Here is a 27,796-nt window from a genome sequence, read left to right on the forward strand (position 1 = left end):
TCAAATTTGGTGGAGGTAACATCATGCTTTAGGACTATGTGGCTAGTTCAGGGACTGGGGCCCTTGTTAAAGTTGAGGGTCGGATGAATTCAACCCAATATCAACAAATTCTTCAGGATAATGTTCAAGCATCAGTCACAAAGTTGAATTTATGCAGGGGTTGGATATTCCAACAAGAAAATTACCCTAAACACATTTTGAAATCTATAAAGGCATTTATGCAGATGGAGAAGTACAATATTCTGGAATGGCCGTCACAGTCCCCCAACTTGAATATCATCGAAAATCGATGGGATGATTTGAAGCAGGCTGTCCATGCTCGGCAGCCATTATTAAACTGGAGTGATGACGAATGGTCAAAAATCCTGCCACCCTGAATCCAGAAACTCATCAAAGATATAGGAGGCATCTAAAAGCTGTATTAATTTAATATCTCTGTTGGGGTGCCCAAATTTATGCACCTGTCTAATTTTGTTATGATGCATATTGCACATTTTCTGTTAATCCAATAAACTTTATGTTACTGCTGAAATACTACTGTTTCCATAAGGCATGTTATATATTAAAAGGAAGTTGCTACTTTGAAAGCTCACAATATTTAGGGAGAAGCACTTCCTAAACATGTAGGTCAGCTTGCCTGGGTGCAGATACACAATACCATACTTGTCAGGAACATGTACAAAAAATACTTCAAACACCATCTGTGTACTTATCAGGGACAAACAAACAAGACTGTGCAAACATCTAAATATCATACTCCTGAAAGAATGACACCAAATGTAACCCAGACAAAAAACAAAATCCATGCATAGATCAACAAAGCACACTTGAATTGCTAATGTAACATCTTAAAAAAAAAAAAAAAAGTATCTCGCAGACTGCACTCGGTAGAGTTATTGCCAATCAATTCATTTTTATTAACTTCATGTCTCCCAAATCATTTATCAAACACATAAATTCATAATATTATATATCAATTCATTGCATTTTGTCAAAATTTATATTCCATTGAAATTAAATAACCTCATTAAATTACATCTAATAACAAAACATCAATTAATAAAGTTAATAAATAGAAACTCAATTCTTTCAAATTGATAGTTCATGATTATCAAACTATTAAAAACAATGGTGGTTCTTGTGTGAGCTTGTTATTGTGGTAGCAGTTATACTCTCTCAAACTTAACTAGGCTGCATAAAATTTATGTCACTAATTAAACTAAGCTTGCCAATCACAGACTGTAAATCCTTTTTGTCCCAATAAGGCAACAAAAGATCTATAACGGATTCACGGGAATTCCCTACAAGAATTTTAGCACCCAAACTTAAGCAGTGTTGTTACCAATAGGCCATAGCAATGTCACTGCCAATAATGTCTTTCCAAAGACCGATTTTAATAAGGTGAACATCACTTGTTATAGCAAGATCATTTTTCCCACATATCTCAGTGGACAATCACATTCAATTATATTTACTACTGCAGTTGTCTTATAATTTCTAAAGCTATTGATATTATACTTATGAGAGCCTTGCAAGTATTTGAAACTGGTGCATTTCATTATATATATCTACATCCCTTACAATAACCACATTTAAAAATTCCTAATTAAGGATGTGGTAACCAAGTTTCCATTCTGTCACTTTTTGTACGACACAATGGCTACATGTTAACTTGTCCTTTAATGAGAGTGCACACAAACTACAGGAATACATCAACATTGCAGCAAATGTATCAATATTAAGAACCACAAACAGGTTGCTATATATACTGTGACATTTGGGGGGGAATCACAGTGGGATTGTTAGCATAAATGCAGGCCACTCCAAGGTGAAAAGAAAAACAGTCCGTTTATTTTGAACACAAAGAGCTTCCAGCAGCATTCAAAATGTAACAGAAAGAAAACAGCTTCATTCAGCAACATAAAGTCCAGCAATAAACACAATAGCTTACTTCAGCGTTTTTAAGTTTTCAGTACCCCAAGGTACTATCCAGGCTTGGTCTGTGGGGAAAACACCAGGAAAATATCCACCTGGCTATCAGGCCCCACAGGTCTCTGAAAATACAGCCATTCCAACCCAACAGCCCAACCCTCCTGTGCAGCTCCTTCTCTCACACCCTGCACACCTGCTGCTGACTCCCTTAAACACCCCTTGGCTGTCCAGCCCACCTTCTGGCTGGTTAACCCTCTGGTGTTTCTTAAGGGTAACATTCTTAAATGGATGGCTCAGAACCTAAAAACCGGGGATACATATCTGCCATCCACTATAAATCCTGTCCGGCTTGTACAATACATTACACATAGCACAATAAAACAGCAGTGCTACATAAAATATAATGATACAGGGGGTAGCCTTAGGATATTGAGTAACAACAAAGTACAAAATGAAACATATTAAAACATGTGAAGCATAAACACTAATATAAAAAGCATCAGAGGGGAGTCTGACAGATGATTGGATCAATGCCCAGTAATAGTAAAGACCAAGGCCATGTACTAAAGGTCAAAGGCAGCCTGGATCAAAACAAGGCACATGCGCAGCAGTGTGGGCACAATATAAAGGCTTATTTAGGGGCTATGTTGCCAAACAATGCAGTTATGAAGTCACTGCTAGATTATGCTAGACTAATAGCCCTGCAGTTGACAACCATAGAAAAGTTTTAGAAAAACCTGGCCAGTATTGACACTTCAAATCACAAATTGGCGAAGACCTATAACAATATGGTCTCAAACAAGTGGTTTACTAACACTGCTGGGCACTAAACCCCTGTTTGATAAAATGGGTATGCATTAAACAGGGGAAGTATCCAATGCAAAAGTTCTGTTGACTTATGAGTTGACAGGCAACAATTGTAAACCCAGGTTGTTAGAGAGTATCATTGGCAGACCTATTTAGCAAACCATCAACCATAAGCAGTTCAGGAAACATCAAAAACCTATTGGGTCCTGGTATTATCTGGACCAGACACACTAAATGGCCCTTTCTCAGTCATGGTGCACCAGTGAGATTGTAAACATATACTGGTACACCATCACTTGTACACCATCACTGAGGAAGTGATGAGCATGTGTATAGTTTAATGAGCACCATTGGGATCACCACATTTGCTGCACAAATCCAGGTATTTATTTCCAATTTGTCACAAGTCTATGGTAGATGGCCTTTCTGTAATTTGGATTCATTCAGAGTAGTGCAGTGGAGCTCTTTGGCGCCATCTTCTGTATCTTTTCTTCTGAGCTTTATGGTGCATGCACAGTAGGCATGAATACCAGAATGGCTCCAACTGTGCACGCACGAAAAAGCTCTGTGTCGGCGCTCACGTCAATATAGAAGATGGCGCCAGGGACACTTCTCAACTAAGGTTCCAAAATGGCTGCTTATTGTAGCATCTCAAAGGAGAATTCAACCCTTAACTAAAAAAACCCTACCCCCCTACCCTGTGTAGACCCCCCTCCCTCCTCCCTCCTCCCCCCAGACTAGCTGCCCACCCCGGGGAAATGCCCCTAACTTTTTACTTTCCCTCAGTGCAGATTCAGGGATCGCAGTTCACAGCAGCCATCTTCCAGGTCTTCGGTAATCTGAGACTGAGACCGGCGAAGTGGCGCATGTGCAGTTGGAGCAACTTCCTGGTTTGCAACAACTGCGCATGCGCCGAAATGACGAAATTGCCAAAGTGCCAGAAGAAGACACGAAGACCCGGAAGATGGCTGCTGTAAACTGTGAACTGAACTGCTACCTACTGTCAAATTTGGTGGAGGTTCCATCATGCTGTGGAACTGTGTGGCTAGTTCAGGGACTGGGGCCCTTGTTAAAGTCGAGGATTCGATGAATTCAACCCAATATCAACAAATTCTTCAGGATAATGTTCAAGCATCAGTCACAAATTTGAAGTTACGCAGAAGTTGGATATTCTAACAAGATAATGACCCTAAAAACACTTCAAAATCTACATAGGCATTTATGCAGAGGGAGAAGTACAATATTCTGAAATGGCTGTCACAGTCCCCCAACTTGAATATCATCGAAAATGTATGGGATGATTTAAAGCAGGCTGTCCATGCTCAGCAGCCATCACATTTTAATTTAACTGAAGAGATTTTGTATGGACAAATGGACAAAAATGTTTTTTTTTGTGTTCTGCTTGGAAAAAGTCTCCACAAAAATATGCTTTATGAAGCATAATAAGATATATTGGTCCATCATCTAGCATCCGACTAAGAAGAGGTATATTCAGGGGTATAAAATTATTCAAACACGCCTTCAGGTCTGCTCAAAGAGGGCAGAATTACTTGACAGAGTTGCATCATCTGCTGCAACTTTGCTAAAGCATGCCAGTTGTGCCCCCTAAGTACCCCCCCCCCCCCAAGTACAGCATAAATAGAACCCATGGGACTCCAGTGCAGCCTGGTCTTGTGGATTGCTGCTCTTAAAGTGGGTGCTTTGTAAGTGGAGTTACAGACACAGGAGTTAGTGGGTGCTCTGTAAGGGAAGTTATAAACACAAGAGTTGCAAACAAAAGGAGTTGAACACAGAAAGTTTATCATGTATTTTAATTCTTTGTATCACTTGTTTCTTTTTTTTTTTTTTTTGTAACTTAAATTTTATTTGGTTTAGCATTTAAGTTTCCATGCATAATAAAAGCACAAGATACAGATATAACAGGAAAACAAGTCATGTATGGCATTGATACATAATTCTCTGCTGATAAAATAAACAGAAGGGAAGTGGGTGTGTACATGGATGTCAGAGGGAATATACAGAGTTACCAAAATGGTAGAAAGTATTGGTCGACCAGAGGGCTACATGCGGGAGACAACAAGGCAACAAACAATCATAGTCTTAATCATACACGCAACTCCCCCCCGTCCTGCACAAGTGCTTGAGACACATAATAGGTCCATTTCGACCAAACCTTGTCGTGCTTAGGTAAGGATCCGTGATGTTTGGCTGTCATTTCTTCCATTAATTTCATATCACGGATACGTGAGATTGGTATCACTTGTTTCTTTATAACTGTTTTCTGGAAGACTGAGTGGCAGCAAGATTGAAGGTCTGACTCACACAGGCAGTCTGCCATATGGAATCGGCTCTGAAATATTCCATTATGAAAGGAATGCAAAAGTTTGATACATCTTTATTAGATAAACTGGCTAGGCATAGCAAGGATTATTCCTTCAGTATATAGGTGGTCTCATAGAAAAGGGAACCATTTCAACAAGAAAATCACCCCCTGGAACAATAGATGGAGGGAAGAAAGGGAGCCCACAATTACCGGTAATGGGGATGTTAGAGAGAATACCCCCACTACACAATTAGAACTAGAGAAGGAAGTTTGGTTTCCAGACGAGACACACAGTTCCCTATTGTTTTAGGACAGGGGAGGAACATGAGGGACACTTCACAATCTCACCCCCCCCTACAGAGACTACAATCAAGAGAAGGGGAGACCCAATCTAAGGGAGAAATTGAAAGTGAATTATGCACCGATGGGGAGGTACAAAAAGAGGAATGATCAGTAACCATTATTAATTTGTCCAGTCATACTCTCACCGCTTCACATCTCAATGTATTGAATAAGGGATTATTCCTCTCTCCTACCTTTCAACTTGATGTCTTTTTCACAGTTAAAGACTTAAACCTTTTTGCCAGAAGGAGAGATTGGATGTAGGAGAAAGTCTCATAGAGACAGAACTAAGAGCCCTACATGATTTAGAGGAATTACTCCTGGAAAATGTAGATGAATTCTCAGATAATGTCATTCCAGTAACTTCTTCCATTGAGGATTGGAAAAAGAAATTAAAAATAAAATCTCAATTTACCCCGGCTACCAATATCTTTCCAAATGTGGGGATTTTTTTAAACCTAGTCACCAAAGATCTGTTAACACTTCAGTCATATATATGAAAGTAACATATCTAGGAATGAATGGAGAGCAGTTAGGGACATGCAATGCTGGCAGGACATTCAGATTAAACCATCAGATAAAGGTGGGATCATTGTAATATGGCATAATACCAAGTACTTGGAGGAAGCAGAAAAACAATTATCCTCGATAAGCTACAGGCAAATCCTGGGGGATCCCACAGGGAATTTCAAACAAATTTATGATAAAATGTTATATGAGGCCTTTAAGGATGATCTTATCTAAAAACAAAAAACAATTCCTAATGGTAGCTAGCTCTAGAATTGCTACGTTTTATTTTCTTCCAAAAGTCCACAAAAACCTGGAAAGCACCCCGGGAAGACTAATCTTATCCAGTAACTGCAATCTTACAGAAAAAGCCAGCCAGTACCTAGACCTAAGAATCATACCCATAGAAGAGGGTTTAGAAATTGGAAGTTACTCATAATATGCTCCTAATGACTCTAGATGTTGAGTCTCTATATACCTCCATTAAACATGAATTGGGTCTGAAAGCCTTAAGATATTTCTTAATGGAGTGTTTTGGGAGATCATGAAGATATGATGAATTCCTGTGTAAACTTATGAGATTTGTTTTATGTTACAATTATTTTACATTTAATTGTAAATTTTACCTGCAGACACAAGAAGGGTACTTCCTGTGCCCCTTCATATGCAAATTTATTTCTAGGGTTCTGGGAAAAGACAGTTGTGGGAAGTAATGGGATGTCAGTATATCATCCCAAAATCCTTAAATGGATTAGATATATCGATGATATATTAATAGTGTGACACGGTACTGAGGAGGAGGCTGTAGAATTTGTGACCAAGTTAAATGAAAATGATCTGAACATCAAATTAATGATGGATATATCTAACAGGTCTGTCTCCTTCCTAGACCTCCAGATCGAGCTAAATACTGAGGGATGCCTGGTGACTAAGAATTTTAGAAAACTCCCTTTTAACCTTCTCTAGCTTCCATCCCTACCCTGTAAAGAGATCAGTCCTTACGGGAGAATTCTTAACATTAAAACGTAACTGCTCATCCTTGGAACTGTTCAAATAATAAGCCAATTAATTAAAAATGAGACTTACACATAGGGGCTATTCAGGTAAAATTATCAAAAAAAGCCTATCATAGGGCATTACACACAGAGAGATCTGAACTTTTGGTAATAAAAGAAAAAGCACAAGAAGCCAATGACACTATACGGTTTGTCACCACATATAACACACACAGTTCCCAAATACAAGGGATTCTGAATAAACATTGGCAAGTACTATTAGAGGATGATACTTTGAGTTCCATATTGCAAGAAAAAGTCCCCAACTTAAGGGACATGCTAACAAGAAGTAATTTTCAAACATATCATAATAAAACTAACAATAACTGGGGATGCTTTCCCTGCGGGGAATGCAATATGTGTGATAAGATCATGAGGATCTCCTCCTTTGAAGATTGATTTAGGAAAAAACACATGATTAATAACTACATTAACTGCAGAACACAAGGAGTAATATTGTCACGACTGGCACCCGAACCCTGGTCTCGGCTCGGCTTCACCAGTAGTGTGACCACAGTTGGGCTTCGGGAGGAGCTCTCAGCTTACTTGGGTGTCACCTGAACTTAACGAGGGGTACAAGGCGTGATGTTCTGGCTGACAAAGGGGCACGGCTGTTAGCAAAGTCTTTTGGGCCGAAGGTCACGGTACAAAAGCATTAGGCAGAAGGATGGTCAGACAGGCTGGGTCGAGGCAGGCGGATATCAGAATCGTCAGGCAGGCAAGGGTCAAACCGGGTTGTCAATCAAGGGGTTAAGCTGGAAGAGTTGTCGTAGGCAGGCAAGGGTCTGGATATAGAATGCAGAGTAGTCAAGAACAGGTTGGGTCAAACACGGGTAATCAACAAACAGGATACAGATCAGATGCACAAGGCTCAGGAAACCACTAGAAACCAAGTTCTATCATGGGCATTTGTCTGCAGTCAGAATGGGCCTTTTATAGGGGAACGAATTCGCGCCAAAAACACGCTGGCGTGTTTGCGCCTATAAACAACACGCAGGCTCGCCGCACGCACCCTAAGGAAGGCAAGATGGCACAGGGAGAGGACCATGCGGCGAGCGTCCGCGCCGCCCCACTAGACCACCTGGGCAGGTAGGTTTTATTACAAATATATTGTATAGAATGCCTGTGTCAGAAAAAAAAATATAATGATGACCACACAAATGCTCAAACAGAGAATGCAACAGCACTTCAGCACTATCAGGACTGCAGGTAGTCATAACAAAACAGATAATACAATGTCCACGGTTCCACAACATTTTAATAGATTTCATAGTATGGATCCAGCTAAACTCAAATTTTGAACACTAGAGAAAATCAATTTTTGGTATACGGAAAGGCAATTGGGAACAAAGTCTTCTCAAGCGTGAGAGCTATTGGATTTGAAACTGGATATTATTTCCCCCAAAGGAATAAATGAAAACAATCTTTACAGAATTTATTTGAATAATATTTCATAAAATGTTATAAATTCATTTTAAAATACATTGAGTCATTTTTTTAAATTATAATCAATAAATAGTATTTTATATTATATTTATATTAAAAACATAGGAAATCAATAAATAAATATATACAATCTATTAGGAATTGATCATGGGCAAGATATATATAAAAGACGGCTATCCATATATGCTCACATAGGAACAAAGATAATATCAAGAGATACCTAGGAAACATTATGAATCATCCCTTATAAGGCAAAAAGTGGACCGAGCATGGTAATTGAGAAGATTTATTTAGCAGGGGACATGTAATAGAGAACAATGTCCCATATTAGCAGGTATATTGGTCCCGCACTTAAAAGGGGAGTTGCCTCTGTTTGGATACGTCATGACGAGCCTACAAGGAAGAGAACGAGATTTCAAATCACTACTGCCAGAGTTCCCACCTTGAGAAAGCATATTTGTGAAACAGTGTCAGTGTTTCTTTGCTCTAATCATTTGTTATTTGGTTTTAACTAAACTACGCAGTATCTACCGTTTTGAAAATTCAGTCTGGAATTGTTCCTAGAGGGTTGGCTTGTTTCAACCTATTGCTCAGCTCATACAACTCTTTACCTCTTATCACTGCTCACTCAACTCCTAGGGGACCATGATTTGTGGTTTTATTGTATAAGCTAGCCTTCTTTAAGAGTATAAGATTAGGTAATTTACAAGACCACAGTCACGGTTACCCTGCCTTCCTTTGCTTTGTGGTGCCCCAAGGATAGAAAAAATACTAGGTAGCAAGCATTGGGACAACTCCACTGTTCTTTACTTCAATTTCTTACTACTTTCTTATGAACTGGAGCAAAGTGGTTGCATAATATATCCTAATTTTTTGCTGGTCACAGAATACTTTTACCTTACCTACTATTTATTATTTGGGGATTGGAACTGTATATATTTATTGCACTGCACTTTAGACCTATGAATTTCTATAACTAATTGGGATGGATTAACCAAATACTGTCACACAACCTACTTTTTATAATTATTAGAATTAAATAAGGATTGGCTTATCTATAATTATTTGCACTGCACTTTAGTTTATCTAATTCAGAGTGAATTGTTGAATCCATTTATGCACTTTATATTAGAATCAATGAACTTTTCTTTATCAAAGTATACAAGGTATTGAATTGTATTTTGATTAGGATAAGCAATTTTTCACCCGTGTTAATTAATTAATTGTACTGTCTGCATCATAGACCATCCAATTAGAGGTACTTGCTGGGCATAGACCTCTGATCTAATACCCAGGTGTATGTTGCACTAATGATTAGCTACCAACCGTGAAACCTATATGTACTTCTGACTGCTGGGGAGGAATTTAAGATTATTGGTGACCTACATTTAAAACTAGTTTTAGCAGGGTACTTTTCTCTTTTTCTCCATATACAAAAAAGATCAGCCAGTGCCCTACTGGCCCCATATACCTCTTGGGGCCCACAACGGTCACAGGGTATGGTTCCACTATAGTTACAACCCTGCTCTAGTACCATCAGAACACTTATCTCTTCCAATCTAAATAAGAACCAGACCTGGCAAGAGTGAAGTAAATGTAAATTACCTTTTCAGGGTACTGTAACTGATCTTACTCTGCCTTGTAAGATGATGGTACTAATCCAATGTATCTCTTGGTTATTTGTGTAAAGCAGAACTGGGAGCTGATGGTTGGCTAGACAGGAAACAAACACAGATGCTTGAGTACCAGCAAATAATCCCTCCATGCAAATACAAAAATAAAGTGAAATAAACCATTTTAGTCCCAAACATCACATCACTTTGTTTGATATTACACTTTGTTTTCAGATCTAATAATTCTGCCAACAGTACCTCTGTATAAAATCTGCCAGCAGTTGCCTACAGTAGTTTTGTCGTCATGTTCCTAATATTGATGAGCACATTTTTCCCCAGGCATGGTTTTCTGGCAAAATTTCATGTTTTGCCGCCTGAATTTTTTTTCATGAAACCGCTGTAGAAATTATCCACAAAAAACTTGAGAAAAAATGCTCATTAACTTTAATGCATTTGGAAAGAAAAAAACAACTAAAGAAAAAAAACTCCCACTGACTTTAATGCACTTGGAGTAAGACAAAACTCACATTCACTTCAATGCACTTTATATTTAACTACTGTGGTTTTATTTTTTTTAAAGGTTTTTTTTTCTGTCTTGGGTGCTAAACAGCAAAGTTTGGTGTGCTAGTGTGCTTACAGCAAGTTTGTCACAACCTGCTTTACTTTGCAGTTTTCCCTCCGTTTGAGGGGTGGGGTTTGATTAGTTGCACCTGAACAGACTGTATAAATAGAACCCCTGGCACTCCAGTGGAGCTTGCTCTAGTGTTAGCTTCTCTTAAGTGTTTGCTCGTTAAGTGGGGGATCTGTAAGTGGAGTTATAAACACCAGAGTTAAGTGGCGGATCTGTAAGTGGAGTTACAAACACCAGAGTTAAATGGGGGATCTGTAAGTGGAGTTATAAACACTGGAGTTGAAAACTAAAGGAGGTTCAAACTAGGTCAAAAGTTTTGTTCTAAACCCTCATTTTTATTTTATATATTTATTTTTATTTTTTCCTGTTTTGATCTGTAACTGGGATAATGAGTGCTAGCAAGATTGAAGGTCTGACTCAGTGCACAGTCTGCCATATGTATGCAGATTTGGAACAAGAGATCCAAAATGCTTACCTCTGTGGTGGTTGTGAGCAAATTGCCACTTTGGAGGCTCAAATTAGAGCACTAGAGCAACAAATTGCAACACTGCGGTCGATTGACAATCTTGAAAGGAGTCTTTTGCTCACTGAGCAGGACCTAGCGGGGTCAGATAGTTTGGGGGGAACAGAACAGCAGCAGGATGTTGAGGCAGCTAGCTGGGTGACAGTTAGAAAATCTAAGGTGGGCAAAAGGAAAATGGAGGCTGATCCGGAGATTATACATCGCAACAAATTTGCCAGATTGTGTGAAGATGATGGGAGTATGAACTCTGGATTGGCAATTCTAGATGGGGCTGATCTCTCTAACAGCTGGGAGACCAGTTTCTCTAGTAGTGGTGGGGGGGAGAGTAGAGTCAGGCCTAAGCAGATTGTGGTTGTAGGGGACTCAATTATTAGGAAAGTGGATAGGGTAATTTGTCGTCCGAATCGCTACAACCGAACAGTTTGCTGTCTACCTGGTGCCAGGGTTCGGCATGTGGTTGATCGGATAGACAAATTATTGGGTGGGGCTGGGCACGACCCAGCTATCTTAGTGCATATCGGTACTAATGACAAAATAAATGGTAGATGGAAGACCTTAAAGAATGATTTCAGGGATCTAGGCTCTAAGATCAAGGAAAGGTCTTCCAATGTAATCTTTTCTGAAATTTTGCCTGTGCCACGTGCAAGTTTAGGAAAACAGCGGGAGTTTAGGGAGCTAAATGCGTGGCTCAAGTCTTGGTGCAGGAAGGAAGGGTTTGGGTTCCTAGAGCACTGGGCTGACTTTTCGTTGGGGTACAACCTATACAGCCGTGACGGTTTGCACCTCAATGGAAGGGGGTCCGCGGTGCTTGGGGAAAGAATGGCTAAGAGGTTGGAGGAGTGTTTAAACTAGGCAAGGGGGGGTGGGTGAGATAAAGGATTATGGGGAAGCTAGTGTAGACGGGGCAGTGGGGTTAGTAAGGGGTCATGGGGGAGGAGTGAGGGGGGCATACAGTTTACCAGCTAAGGAGGTCCCTCTGTTACAAGGAAAACAGAATAATACTAACTTAACGTATAATTCTTCACTAAGTAATGCACATTTCAAAAGTAAAAGTAGTAACCTCCACTGTATGCTGGCAAATGCACGGAGTTTGTCAGGTAAAATGCGAGACCTAGAATTAATTGCATGCTCTAAAAATTATGATATAATTGGTATCACTGAGACCTGGTGGGATGAAACATGTGACTGGATTGTGAATTTAAATGGTTACACCCTTTTTAGGAGGGACAGAGGGATTAAAAAGGGTGGAGGGGTGTGTTTGTATGTAAAGCCTGAATTAAAGCCATGAGCTAAAGAAATAAAAATAGCTGGCACTGGTGAGGGTGTAGAATCACTCTGGGTAGAGATTTTCGACTGGGCAAAAGGTAACAAAAAGAATTATCATTGGTGTATGCTATAAACCACCTCGTATAAGTGTCGAGTATGAAGCCCAGCTACTCTTGCAGATACAAGCGGCTTCACAGCTGAGTCAAGTTGTTGCTATGGGTGACTTCAGTTATCCAGACATTGACTGGGGTAATGGGGTTGCTAAGACAGAAAAAGCTAGTAGGTTTGTAAATATGCTGAATGACAACTTTTTATTCCAGCTCGTTCAAGAACCTACTAGGAATAACTCTCTTTTGGACCTTGTAATAACTAACAATACTGAACTCATCTCTAACATTTGTGTGGGTGAGCATTTAGGGAATAGTGATCATAACATGGTCTCCTTTGAGATTCTGTTGCAGAAGCAATTCTATAAGGGAGTAACTAAAACACTAAATTTCAGACGTGCAAACTTTGACAGTATAAGGGCATCTCTGCAACATATTAAGTGGGAAATGCTTTTCACAGGGTTAAACACAGAACAAAAATGGGAAGTCTTTAAAATGCTGCTTAATAAATATACTTGTCAGTATATTCCACTTGTAAGCAAGGAACGTCGTTGCAAAGCAAAACCTTTTTGGTTCAATAGAAGCGTTGGTGTTGAGGTGGGTAAGAAAATACGTGCTTTTAAGGCTTTCAAGTTAGCTGGTACAGCCGAAACATTTATAAGGTACAAGGAGGCCAATAAATCATGCAAAGAAGCTATAAGGCAAGCGAAAATTGCTATAGAAAAGGATATTGCAGCAAGCAGTAAAAAAAATCCAAAATAATTTTTTAAATATGTTAATAGTAAAAAAATGAAGCAGGAAGGGGTGGGACCCTTACTATCAAAGGGTGGGTCAGCTGGTTGATGAAAACAAAATAAAAGCGCAGATTCTGAACTCGTATTTTTCATCTGTCTACACAAATGAGGAACCAGTAAGTGAAGGTTTCCTTCTTAACACTCCCAATTCTAGTAATACAACTAATGATGCATGGTTCACACATGAAGAAATTCAAAAGAGACTTGAACATGTTAAGATTAACAAAGGTCCAGGGCCAGATGGTATTCATCCCAGGGTAATTAGCGAGCTTAGCTCTGTGATTGCCAAACCTCTTTACTTAATTTTTCAGGATTCATTGAGATCTGGCATAGTGCCGAGAGACTGGCGAATTGCTAATGTGGTGCCTCTATTCAAAAAAGGTTCCCGTTCTCAGCCTCAAAACTATAGGCCAGTTAGTCTGATGTCAGTGGTAGGAAAGCTTTTCGAAGGGTTAATAAAGGATAAGATACTGGACTTCATAGCAAATCATAATACTATGAGTTTGTGACAGCATGGTTTTATGCGTAATAGATCTTGCCAGACTAACTTAATTTCTTTTTACGAGAATGTAAGTAGAGACCTCGATTCTGGGATGGCAGTGGATGTGATTTACTTAGACTTTGCTAAAGCATTTGATACAGTGCCACACAAAAGGTTACTGGTTAAATTAAGGAATGTTGGCCTGGAACATAGTATTTGTACCTGGATAGAGAACTCTCTAAAAGATAGACTACAAAGAGTGGTGGTAAATGGAACATTTTCTAATTGGACCAGTGTTGTTAGTGGAGTACCGCAGGGCTCTGTACTAGGTCCCTTGCTTTTCAACTTGTTTATTAATGACCTGGAGGTGGGCATTGTAAAGTACTGTTTCTATTTTTGCAGATGATACTAAATTGTGCAGAACTATAGGTTCCATGCAGGATGCTGCCACTTTGCAAAGTGATCTGTCTAAACTGGAAAACTGGGCAGCAAACTGGAAAATGAGGTTCAATGTTGATAAATGCAAGGTTATGCACTTTGGCAAAAATAATATAAATGCAAGTTATACACTAAATGGCAATGTGTTGGGAGTTTCCTTAAATGAAAAGGATCTAGGGGTCTTTGTAGATAACACGTTGTCTAATTCTGGGCATTGCCATTCTGTGACTACTAAAGCAAATAAAGTTCTGTCTTGCATAAAAAAGGGCATTAACTCAAGGGATGAAAACATAATTATGCCTCTTTATAGGTCCCTGGTAAGGCCTCATCTGGAGTATGCAGTTCAGTTTTGGACTCCAGTCCTTAAGAGGGATATAAATGAGCTGGAGAGAATGCAGAGACGTGCAACTAAATTGGTTAGAGGGACGGAAGACTTAAATTATGAGGGTAGACTGTCAAGGTTGGGGTTGTTTTCTCTGGAAAAAAGGAGCTTGCGAGGGGACATGATTACACTTTACAAGTACATTAGAGGACATTATAGACAAATGGCAGGGGACCTTTTTACCCATAAAGTGGATCACCGTACCAGAGGCCACCCCTTTAGTCTAGAAGAAAAGAACTTTCCATTTGAAGCAACGTAGAGGGTTCTTCACAGTCAGGACAGTGAGGTGATGTTGTGATGGCTGATTCAGTTAATGCCTTTAAGAATGGCTTGGATGATTTTTTGGACAGACATAATATCAAAGGCTATTGTGATACTAAACTCTATAGTTAGTATAGGTATGGGTATATAGAATTTTAATTAAAAGTAGGGAGGGGTGTGTGTATGGATGCTGGGTTTTCATTTGGAGGGGTTGAACTTGATGGACTTTGTCTTTTTTCAACCCAATTTAACGATGTAACTATGTAACTATGTAATGCATTTTGTGTAAGTAAAAGAATTAGAAAAAATGCCAATCAACTTTTGGAGTGAAAAAAGTTTAATGCATTTTAAGTTAATAAACTTCCACTGACTTAAATGTATTTCATTGATTTTTAGCCATTTCACAAATTGTTTAACCATTTTGCACTTTTTTTTTCAGCAAAATCAAATGGGACAGGTTCACTCATCACTAAAAATTAAGTCTAAAGCACCTGGACTTTGAGTTTTCTTGAAAACGTTTCACCACTCATCTGAGTGGCTTCTTCAGTTTTTACAAGTGGTAGATAATCCCCTGGCCTTTAAGCCCTTAAAGGTAGTACAGTCATAGACAAAACCCATTGTAATTGTATGTCTGTGACTGTACTACCCTAAAGGCTGAAAGGCTGGTGGAATTCTCTACCACTAATGTGAACTGAAGAAGCCACTCGGAAGAGTGGTAAAACATTTTCAAGAAATGTTTAGACAATTCTTATAGATATTTGATCTGTGCTGCTGTCAGTTATCTGAACTTTGGGGTTATATACCACATATATTAAATACAAAATTTACAATACAAGGCTGATTAATTAAATCAGATTTACATCACATGGTGGCTATGAAATCAATGCAAAATGCAATTACTGTGAATGACAATGGGACTCCTCAATTGACCCTTCACCTTCAGCCATCCCATTGAACTCCATAGTTACACACAGTAATGAAACACAAGGAGCCAGAAATGGTGAAAATGGCCACAGCATTTATTAACATTTTATCAAATAAATAGGACCTTGCCAGCCTCACCCCAATGCAATATTCAAAGCCAGAATTCCATAAGGTGTCGTTACTATGCTCTGCCGCTCCTCACTTGAGATAAGCACTATGTCATTATATCCACCACTGAGTATTAGGCTGCCTCTACCTACAGAGAGGATGGCCCCAAACTCTGCTACGAGCAGGAGCTGCATCTCCCACCATGAGAGAAGTTCAGCAGCCTTGCTGTCGGTCTGGAATCTGCAGTGTGTCAATGATAGGAAATCCAAGCAGGCTGTCATCTAGCACAAGCAGTAGTAGTGCCTGTATCAATCAACCCACTGTACAGTCACAGGAGAGAACCTCCTTTCTCCCTCTTCTAAATTTACCCGTGCAGTACTCTGGCAAGGTCCTATGGTTGCTTAAAAATAAAACTTAAATACATTATCATATATCCACTGTTTTGATCCAGAGCAAGGCAAAAAACCCAGCTTGAAGCCACTGCCAATTATGCCTCAAGAGGAAAAAATTCCTTACTGACCCCAATGGTGATCGGAAACATTCCCTGTATCAAGCACTTGACATTCATTTAACATGAATAATAACATGCAAACACTCTGATGTTTATACTGTACAACCCACAATATAACAGTACATGCAGTAATACCTCCACATTTGCTTATTAATAGACAATATGGGAACATTAAAAGAAACTCCTGACATTTCATAAAATATGCAAAAAAAAGGGGGGGGGATGTTTCTACCTGCTCAGAAGATAAGTGAACAGCTTCTTCCCCTGACATCACATGCCTCTCTTTCTCCACCCCCAGCCCAGCTTTCCCCTGCCTTAACTCATTCCTTCTCACGCACTCACAGCTACATCTGATTCTGCCAATCTTTAAATATAAACCAGTGTAATCTGGCTGCTGGTCATTCGGATCCCTTGTCATGCAGCCCCTGTGTTTATAGCTCCAGGGCTTGACTTAGTATGACTCGATGTCTTTCCCAAAACTATTAACCCCACCAAATAATCAAACCATAAGACTTTCTGGGTGAAAAGGCTGCAGCTTGTTTTATTCCATAACCTTATTCAAAACTTGGAAAATTATTTACCAACAAACCATCATTATTATTATTATTATAAAACCAATGAGTAACAAATGAGTAACAAGTTGACATGTGTAAAATTACAAGCCGCTGAAGGCTGCATATAACATTTAACAATATCTTGCAATAACTTAACAGTATTCCTGTTCACATACCCGTTCTCCAGCCTAAGGCTAGACCAACATGACTTTTTTTCATACCTGCTTTGCCTCCTTGCCCCTAGGCCTAGCCCCAGGCCAACTCACCTTGACACTACCATGCCCTTTTGGCTACCCAGTAGGGGAGCCCCACTACGCCAAGCTGCGACATAATCTCCCCCACCTTCCCTGTCTGGCGGGTGGGAGGGAAACCCTGTTCTCCTTGCAGTCCTAAAAAGTAAGACTGACTCTTCCTGCCTTTCTCACCCCTATTTATAGATTAAGGCACTCCCCTTCTTCTTTGCCTCCCTCTTTCCTACAATCCCCAGAATGCCTAGCATTCAAGGTACCACCTTATTGGCCTACTCGTCCCTCAGTCATGCCCCTCTCTGCTTCACCTGTCCTGGGGCGCTCTATGGGCTTCTTTCCTTTCATTCACCAATTGGACTATTGTTTGACAGTATTGCATTTTACAGTAATTTCTTTAAAAAATTTTGATAAGTTGGAATGTTTTATATAAACAACCACCACTGGTATACATATATTTGCTGCATGTCAAGCATAAGTGACAATGCCCAACAGTACCCCACATTAGTATTCACACAGAAGATATCCTTGAAGACTATGGTAATGCCTGAGTACACATTGAAGTGACAGCTCTGTAAGAACAGCAATCATATTAATAATCAAAGCATAGTTCTATAAATATATAATGTACTGTATTTCTGTGTGTTATTTGGTTTGACACCTCACTGACCGGAAATGCAACAAATATTGAATATATTGCGGTAACTGAGTCACTGGTTATTTGCAAAATATGCCACTCTTTGCTGACAGATTTACAGTATGTGATACAAAGAGAATTATTTGTAAAATACATTTTTGTTATTTGTTACATGTAGATTTTACAAAGTAGGTGAGGTTGAAAATGCATGAAATAGAAAGTAAGGAGAGTTATCCTTAATTTATACAGCTTGATTAGATATTACAATATGATTTGAATCATTTGGAACAGGAAGTGCATGAAACAGCTAAATATTTATAGGATCAAGAGAACTTTTGTAAATACCATGTCTACAATGAAGTTACAAATTAAAGAAAAACTATACACCAATTATACCAAAATCTTGAAGGATATCTTCTGTTTGAATACTAAACAGAAGGTGGACGCTCTTTCCAGAAGCTTTCTTCTCGAAGATATCTCTTCTGTCGAACCAGAATCCATTGTACCTCCTACAAAGATCATCGCTGCTCTATTTCCTTCCTTGGCCTCCCAGTTATTGTCAGTTCAATCCTCTGCTCCTGTAGGAACCCCTGCTGGTGTTGCTTTTGTCCCTCCTGAACTCCGTCATTCCATTCTGGTTCAGTCCCACAGCTCCAAACAGGCCGGGCATCCTGGAATCAGAAAAACCACTGAACTTCTGTCTCGCCTTGTATGGTGGCCTTCCCTAAGAAAGGATGTCAAAGACTTTGTTTCTTCTTGCTCTGTGTGTGCTATATCCAAGTCTGGACGTTCCCCTCCTAAGGGGCTACTCCTACCGTTACCCATACCTTCTTGCCCATGGACTCATCTATCTATGGACTTCATTGTGGATCTCCCTAACTCCTCTGGTTATACAGTTATTTGGGTGGTAATTGATAGATTCAGTAAAGTCGCACATTTTACTCCTCTTCGGAAACTCCCCTCTGCTCCTGTGGGGTACTGTTGGGCATTGTCACTTCTGCTTGATATGCGGCAAATATAGGTATACCAGTGGTTTGTTTATATAAAACATGCCAACTTAAGAAAGTGAATGTGATGGTAATGTATTGTTCTTGTCAAACAATTTTTAAAGAAATTGCTGTAAGATACAATACTGTCAATAAAAATACTGTCTATAAAAATATATTACATAAAACAACTTATGTAAAACACTGCTTCAGCTAAATGAACCATTTTCATATAAAAATACTTTAGTAGTTTACAATAAAATCTGGTAACTATAAAGATTTGGATATACTATATTAATGTTTATGTCTTATTGTACCCTAACTTTACTCTTGTTTTAAGACATATCCAGCCTTATTGTTGGGCTGGTAATTGTATTTGCCACAGTATATATGCTTAAGTAAACCTGTAGTGACATACAGTATGTAGATTCTCATCATTGGTTTTTATGTATCCCTTTGTGTGTGTGTGTGTATATATATATATATATATATATATATATATATATATATATATATATATATATATATATATATATATATATATATATATATAGATAGACAAATACAAGATTCCTCTGCACTCAACCCATTATCAATATATTTAAGACAGCGACATTTTGTGCATACTGCTACTGAAAAATGCCTTACCCTTTAAACAAAACAGGGATTGTTTGTCCATATATTGCAATATATTTAAGCTGGCCAACTTGTGGTCACACCCTCATTGCACCCCCGCCTAATGATTTTAAAAACTAGCGGTGAGCACAACTTTCCCCTGTTTGTTATATATATATATATATATATATATATATATATATATATATATATATATATATATATATACTCATTCTGTGACTCCATGAGTTGACTATGACTAAGGATCTGGAGGGTCCAAAATGAGCCTGGTAAGTATGGAGTGCTTTTGCCTGTGACTTTCCATGTTTTTTTAATCTATTTGCAATAAAGATTATGTTTTAAGAGAATGAATATTCAAGGTATGGTAGATGTTTGAATAATTCAATGAAAATGCATGCACCCATCAAGTTCAACTTCTTTGTCCAAGTAAAAACTGTTTTACTAAACTGATGTTTTATTGAAGGTGAACCCTTTCTGAAGCTACCTCCTATGTGCCTCACATCAGAGAGGTCCCTTATTGCTTTGTGAGGCGACATTTTTTTGGTTATTGCTACTTTTAATTACTTTTATTTCTATTCAGGTATTCTCTTCTTTATATTCCTGTTTCTCATTCAAACAACTGCCTGGTTGCTAGGGTAAATTGGACCCTAGCTTACAGATCACTGCTGAAATTCCAAACTGCAGAGCTGCTAAATAAAAACGAAATAATTAATGTCTGTTATGTGTACTTATGTATAGTGCTGTAGAATATGTTGACACTTTATAAATAAATGGGATACGAATATTGTGTATTATTGTATTTACAACACAGTTTAGCCCTCACCACCAAATGAAATGAGCAAATTTCTGTACATGTTGAATATTAAAGTTATAAAACAGTTTGTATTCAAAGGGTGGAAAATATAAGCTGGTTATTTACATACTGTACAAGCACACTATGTAGAAAAAGGAACTGAAAATCTAATAAAAACAATGGTTTTTTGCTTGTCTAACCACATCTATTTAATTTCAGTTCAACCTTTTAGCTTTAAGCACGCCTACCTTGGTGCAGAGCTGTAAACAGTTAAAGGAGAACTAAAGAAGTAGGCTAGAAATGTTGGGAATTATGTTTTGGCCTTCTATATGTAATGGAGTCCGAAATTAGTTTACAAGATGGCGTCCAAGATGGCGGCTCCCTGGTTCCTCACGGACGCAGCCGGATGATGACGACCTCTTCCCGCACTCTGATTGGTCGCCGGCGACGGAATGGACGTCGGCGTCAATAATTGGCGCCGGCGTCAGTCGCACACGTCAGCCGTCGGTCGCTGACGCCAGCGCGTCCGCGCGCACGTTATGACGCCGATGCGTCCAAATTGGCGCCAAATCTGGGACTATATTAAGGAGCTCTGGGAATTCACCTATGCCCAATTATAGGTTTTAGCTTGCTATTCCTGGGTGTGTTCTTGTGATATTCTTGCCTATTTTGTGTACCGACCTCTTGCCTGATTCTTCGACTTCGAACCTCTTCTGCCTGGACTGATATCATTGCCTGTTTGACCATTCTCTCGTCTCATCCCTATTTGTACCGCGAACTTGGACTTTTGCTACCTCCTCCCTTGGTCCTCACTACCTCTGAGGCCTTTTGGCCTTACATTATAATTGGGCCATGGACCCTTCGGAGGAAAATCCAGCGCCGCCTGATGTCGGTGGAGCGCTTCGTGGTCTGGCTTCCCGGATGCAGTCCTATGAGGTACAGCAGTCCCATTTTGGTCAGGCTCTGGAAACAATACTGGCAAAGCTGTCGGCTCTAACACCCGCTGATCCTGAACCTGTACCTGTATCTGTGGCTCCACTCCACGTCTCCGAGCCCCGCATTCCGGCTCCCCCACTCTACAGTGGTGATCCTGCAGCCTGCCGTGGGTTTATCAATCAGTGCGAGGTCCACTTTGCACTCTCACCCAGCCAATTCGTTTCCGAACGTGCCAAGGTGGGCTTCATATTCTCCCGCCTGCAAGGGAAGGCATTGGAGTGGGCTTCACCTCTATGGGAAAAGGAGGATCCTATTATCGACAATGCCAGGTCCTTCGTTCACGAACTTCGTGTGGTCTTTGATGCTCCAGGTCGGGCCACAGCTTCTTCTGCACGCCTGTTCCATCTTCAACAGGGAACTCGCCCTGTCTCGGAGTACGCTATTGAATTCCGCACCCTGGTTGCAGAGACTTCGTGGAATAATGACGGGTATCACGTTGCCTTTTACAACGGCCTGGCGATACGCATAAAAAGTGATCTGGTGTCCAGGGAAATTCCATCCCGTGGGAAGATCTAGTCGCCTTGGCCATAAAGGTAGATACTCGGCAGAGGGAGTTTCAAGCTGAACTCGACAGAGAGCGCTCCCCAACCAAGAGATTCCACAGGTTCCAACCTACTCTGGCTCCTCGATTTCAAAGACCCTTCCTTCCCAATCCAGCTTCCACCTTGCCTTCTCCTACTCCTGCGACTTCCTCTTCTTCTTCCCTGCCTGCGGAAGAGCCTATGCAAATCGGACGGGCCCGTCTGACCGAACAGGAGAAGCTTCGGAGAAGGGCGGCTGGACTTTGCCTCTATTGTGGTGGAAAATCCCACTTCGCCTATGAGTGCCCAGTGAAGCCGGGAAACGCCAACACCTAGGTAAGACTGGGGAGACTTACCTGGGTGGAATTGCTCCTTCTCCCCATTCTTCTGCTCAACGCTTCCTCCTTCCTGTGCAGATTCGTTTTGGAACCCAGACGATTTCTTCTGAAGCTTTCCTTGACTCCGGCGCAGCTGGGAATTTCATGGATAAAGTCTTCGCTGAAAGCCATTCCATTCCCCTGCGATCTCTGGCTGTTCCCCTTCGTGCATTGGCGATTGATGATCGTCCATTGTCTTCTGCTACAATTTCCCACTCCACCGATGAACTTTCTGTTATTGTGGGAACCATGCATCTTGAAAGACTGTCCTTCCTTTTAATTGATTGTCCTTCTACTCCCGTTGTGCTTGGCTTGCCCTGGTTGAATATTCATAACCCAGTAATAGACTGGGCTTCGTCTCAGATTTCCCGATGGAGTTCTTTCTGCCAACAAAATTGTTTACCCACCAAATCCATCATTAAAGTTTCATCTGTGTCTTCAAATTCTTCTTTGCCCTTTGTTTATCAAGCCTTTTCTGACGTCTTTAATAAAAAGTCTGCCGAAGTCCTGCCTCCCCATCGTCCCTATGATTGCCCCATCGAACTCCTTCCTGGAACCATGCCTCCCAGGGGTCGCACCTACCCGCTTTCTCCTTCCGAGACCCATGCCATGAAGGAGTACATTCAAGAGAATCTGCAAAGAGGCTTTATTCGTCCTTCCTCTTCCCCGGCTGGAGCCGGCTTCTTCTTTGTAGAGAAAAAAGATGGAGGTTTGCGGCCCTGCCTTGATTATAGAGGTTTAAACAAAATTACTATTAAAAACCGTTATCCCCTTCCTCTCATCTCCTCAATTTAATCCGGGTCAGAGAGGGAGATGAATGGAAGACCGCATTCAACACCCGCGACGGGCATTATGAATACCTTGTAATGCCATTCGGCCTCTGTAACGCCCCCGCGGTCTTCCAAGAATTCGTAAATGACATTTTCAGGGATTTGCTGGGCCAATACGTAGTGGTGTACTTGGACGATATCCTTATTTTTTCCAGGAACCTTGCTGAGCACCGTCTTCAAGTCCAAGAAGTCCTTTCCCGTCTGCAGAGAAATAACTTATTTGCCAAGTTGGAGAAGTGTTCTTTTGAAGTATCGTCCATCTCTTTCCTTGGTTACATTATTTCTCAACAGGGTTTCAGAATGGATCCTGCCAAGATCTCCGCTATCCAGGACTGGCCTCTCCCCACCAGTATCAAAGCTATCCAAAGATTTATTGGCTTTGCTAACTATTAGACAATTTATCAAGGGGTTCTCATCCAAAATTGCTCCCATTCTTTCTCTTATCCGAAAAGGGGGTAAGCCTCAGCATTGGCCATCTTCAGCTTTGGAAGCATTCAAGGATCTTAAAGCTTCTTTTTCTTCTGCTCCCATTCTCAGACACCCTGAACCTTGCCAGCCATTCTTCATTGAAGTTGATGCCTCAGATGTCGGAGCTGGAGCAATTTTGTCCCAAAGAGCGTCTACTGATGGAAAACTACATCCTTGCGCTTTCTTCTCGAAAAAATTCACCTCTTCTGAACAGAATTATGATGTTGGAAATCGTGAGTTACTGGCCGTTAAACTTGCCCTAGAGGAATGGAGACATTTGCTGGAAGGCTCTTCCGTCCCTGTGACCATCTTTACGGACCATAAAAATCTAGAGTATGTCCAGACACTCAAACGCCTCAACCCTCGTCAGGCCAGGTGGGCACTATTCTTCTCTCGTTTTAATTTCATTCTAACTTTTCGTCCTGGTGCTAGAAACAAGAAGGCGGACGCTCTTTCCAGAAGCTTTCTTCTCGAAGATATCTCTTCTGTCGAACCAGAATCCATTGTACCTCCTACAAAGATCATCGCTGCTCTATTTCCTTCCTTGGCCTCCCAGTTATTGTCAGTTCAATCCTCTGCTCCTGTAGGAACCCCTGCTGGTGTTGCTTTTGTCCCTCCTGAACTCCGTCATTCCATTCTGGTTCAGTCCCACAGCTCCAAACAGGCCGGGCATCCTGGAATCAGAAAAACCACTGAACTTCTGTCTCGCCTTGTATGGTGGCCTTCCCTAAGAAAGGATGTCAAAGACTTTGTTTCTTCTTGCTCTGTGTGTGCTATATCCAAGTCTGGACGTTCCCCTCCTAAGGGGCTACTCCTACCGTTACCCATACCTTCTCGCCCATGGACTCATCTATCTATGGACTTCATTGTGGATCTCCCTAACTCCTCTGGTTATACAGTTATTTGGGTGGTGATTGATAGATTCAGTAAAGTCGCACATTTTACTCCTCTTCGGAAACTCCCCTCTGCTCCTGAACTTTCTTCATTATTTATTAAACACATTTTTCGCCTCCACGGTTTCCCTGCTGAAATTGTCTCTGACCGTGGTTCTCAATTTGTTTCCAAGTTTTGGAGGTCCCTGTGTAAAGCCCTTGGTGTTTCTCTTCAATTTTCTTCTTCTTACCATCCACAGTCTAATGGAGCAGCCGAGAGGGTTAACCAGGCCCTGGAACAGTTTCTTCGATGCCATGTATCGTTGTGCCAAGACGATTGGGCGGATCTACTTCCGTGGGCTGAATTCGCACATAACAATGCTTTACACGTTTCTTCTGAAAAATCCCCTTTTTTTTGTATGTATGGTCTTAACCCTTTGGCTTTTCCTCAGGACTTATTACTCACCAATGTCCCTGCCACCAATGACCAAGCTGCCCACATGTCAGCCATCTGGCACGCCACTGTCGTCAATCTGGAGAAAAGTTCCTTGGTCCAGAAGAAATTCGCCGATCAGAGAAGAATTCCTTCCCCTCCGTATGCACCCGGTGACAAGGTTTGGCTGTCTACACGGAACATTCGTCTCAAAGTCCCCTCTCCTAAACTTGGTCCCAAGTTTATTGGCCCCTTCTCCATCGCTGAGATCATCAATCCGGTGGAGGTCCGATTACAACTTCCCCCGGAAATGCGGATTCCGAACGCCTTCCATGTCTCCTTGCTCAAACCTGCAGGTACTTCTTCTTCTTCTTCCTCCTCAGCTCCTGTCATGGTGGACGGTCATCAGGAATTTGAGGTGAAAAGAATCCTGGATTCCCGGGTTTCGAGGGGTACCCTACAATACCTCATTGAGTGGAAGGGGTTCGGCCCTGAGGAGTGCTCCTGGATAAGAAGTTCGGATGTCCATGCTCCTCTCCTGGTCCGAAAATTTAATCGGCAGTTTCCTTCTAACCCAGGTGGTCCTGAGGCCCCCCCTAGGGAGGGGGGTACTGTAATGGAGTCCGAAATTAATTTACAAGATGGCGTCCAAGATGACGGCTTCCTGGTTCCTCATGGACGCAGCCGGATGATGACAACCTCTTCCCGCACTCTGATTGGTCGCCGGCGACGGAATGGACGTCGGCGTCAATAATTGGCGCCGGCGTCAGTCGCACACGTCAGCCGTCGGTCGCTGACGCCAGCGCGTCCGCGCACACGTTATGACGCCGATGCGTCCAAATTGGCGCCAAATCTGGGACTATATTAAGGAGCTCTGGGAATTCACCTATGCCCAATTATAGGTTTTAGCTTGCTATTCCTGGGTGTGTTCTTGTGATATTCTTGCCTATTTTGTGTACCGACCTCTTGCCTGATTCTTCGACTTCGAACCTCTTCTGCCTGGACTGATATTATTGCCTGTTTGACCATTCTCTCGTCTCATCCCTATTTGTACCGCGAACTTGGACTTTTGCTACCTCCTCCCTTGGTCCTCACTACCTCTGAGGCCTTTTGGCCTTACACTATACCAGCCCAAGGCAACCACAGCTCTTTAGCAGTGAAGATCTGTGCCTCCAAAGATTCAATTGTAACTCCCCATCTTCTTTCCTGCTGATTCACTGCATATGCTCTGTACTGCTGTCAGTTACTGAGCTTAGGGACCAACTCAACATGTACAGTACATATAGATAGTGATGGGCGAATAAATTTGCCAGCCACTAATTTAAAGTGAATTTCTGCATTTTGCCGCAATCTAATTAGTTCACAAAACAACGGCAAAAATTCACAGACGAAAAATCCACCACGTCAAATTTGTCGCACGCATAAAAATTGATGTGCATTAAATTTGTCGTCCATAAAATTTATTCAGACGCCTATCAACTTTAATGCATTTGGAGCAAATAGTCGCGCATATAAAAATTGACACGCGTATATTGTAATGACGCTCATTGACTTTTTTTTGTTTTGCAAATTTTTCGGCGAAATTACAGAGCTTCCCCCATCACTACACTTAGGGGCACATTTACTATGAGTCGAAGTAAAATCCTTTGACTTCGAATATCCAAGTCAAAGGATTTACCACATTTACTTTGATCGACCGATTGAAGGAAAAATCGTTGGATCCTTCGAATTGAACGATTCGAAGGATTTTAATGCATCGATTGAACAATTTTGAACAATTTTCCTTCGATCAGAAATTGCTTAAAAAGCTTATGGGGAAGGTCCCCATAGGCTAACATTTGTGCTCGGTAGGTTTTAGGTGGCAAAGTAGGTAGTTGAAGTTTTTTTAAAGAGACAGTACGTTCGATTCAAAGTCGAAGTAGCCAATTCGATGGTCAAAGTAGCCTTCGAAATTCGATGTTTTTTTCATTCTAATCCTTCACTCGAGCTTAGTGAATGTGCCCCATATACTATAAATGTCACAATATAAGGCTGATTAGTAATTAATACAGATAATTACTACATGGCAGCACAGAAACCAGCGCAACTAGTTTCAGAATTTAAAAATCTGCCCTGTAGCATCAGTTTATATTACAGGTCATCCTAATTTTCTGTTTGATAATTAGCGACAACCCCAAAGCTTCTTAACAGCCGCTCAGAGTCCACTGAGCAAGTGAGTGTCACAGACACTTTTCAAGATGGTGACCCCGTGTCGGGTTTAAAATCCTGGATCATGCTGCTATTAAGAAGCTGAAACATTAGGCTGAGGCAATAAGGTCATTATATAAATAGCCCTCTTCTGCTACTGTACCAGATCTAGCACGCATTTAGTTGTGTGTGGCGCTACAGGAGTCCTGTGCCTCCACTATATGGGAGAGCAGGTTCACTTTAATATGGCGTGCCTCCACCCAAAGTCAGGACAGGCTGAACTGTAATACCCCTCCATGGGAACTTCTCTGATCCGTAATACACATACACAGTGGAACGGTTGATGTTTTTATTTGGCAGGACACTATACCTTTAAATTGCAGTGATACAGGTAGCCTCCCAGCCAGGAGCAACTTCACTCAAATAACACAGCTATTGATCCATGGACTGCTAAGGGGAATCCCCACTTATGTGGCAGTTGCTTCAAAGTCCTGAGAAGGACTCCCTTTGGCTTTTCATGCCCTGAAAAGAGCACGCTTTGTTCTTCAGAGCCCTTTCCTTCCGCACCCTAAAGAGAGCGCTCTTTTCTGCCACTGGGTTTCCCTATTAATTTTCACACAAAAAACTCTGGGAGTATGTCCACTGTACTTGTAGTCTGCTGATTCTATATCCCAGCAGCACTTTCTTTTCTCCCAGCAGTACTTTCTCTCTCCCTCTTCCTTCCTGGCAGCTCACAGAGGGTGGGGCTCATCCCCCTGCTTGCACAGAAACAATACAGAGGAGAGACAAGTATACACAGCTCTCCTACAT

At 41.0% G+C, this 27,796-nt stretch overlaps 1 long non-coding RNA gene across 1 annotated transcript; it reads right to left on the minus strand.

Moving 5' to 3' along the window:
• Positions 1-8,681: 8,681 nt before the first annotated feature.
• LOC121403663 lies at positions 8,682-10,634 on the minus strand. The gene is made up of 2 exons (XR_005967428.1): positions 10,018-10,634; positions 8,682-8,805 (listed from the first exon to the last, which is right to left on the minus strand). It is a non-coding gene; the product is annotated as an uncharacterized LOC121403663 (long non-coding RNA).
• Between the last annotated feature and the right edge of the window lie 17,162 nt (positions 10,635-27,796).

The sequence above is a fragment of the Xenopus laevis genome, chromosome 1L, assembly GCF_017654675.1.
Source record: "Xenopus laevis strain J_2021 chromosome 1L, Xenopus_laevis_v10.1, whole genome shotgun sequence".
Taxonomy (NCBI): domain Eukaryota; kingdom Metazoa; phylum Chordata; class Amphibia; order Anura; family Pipidae; genus Xenopus; species Xenopus laevis.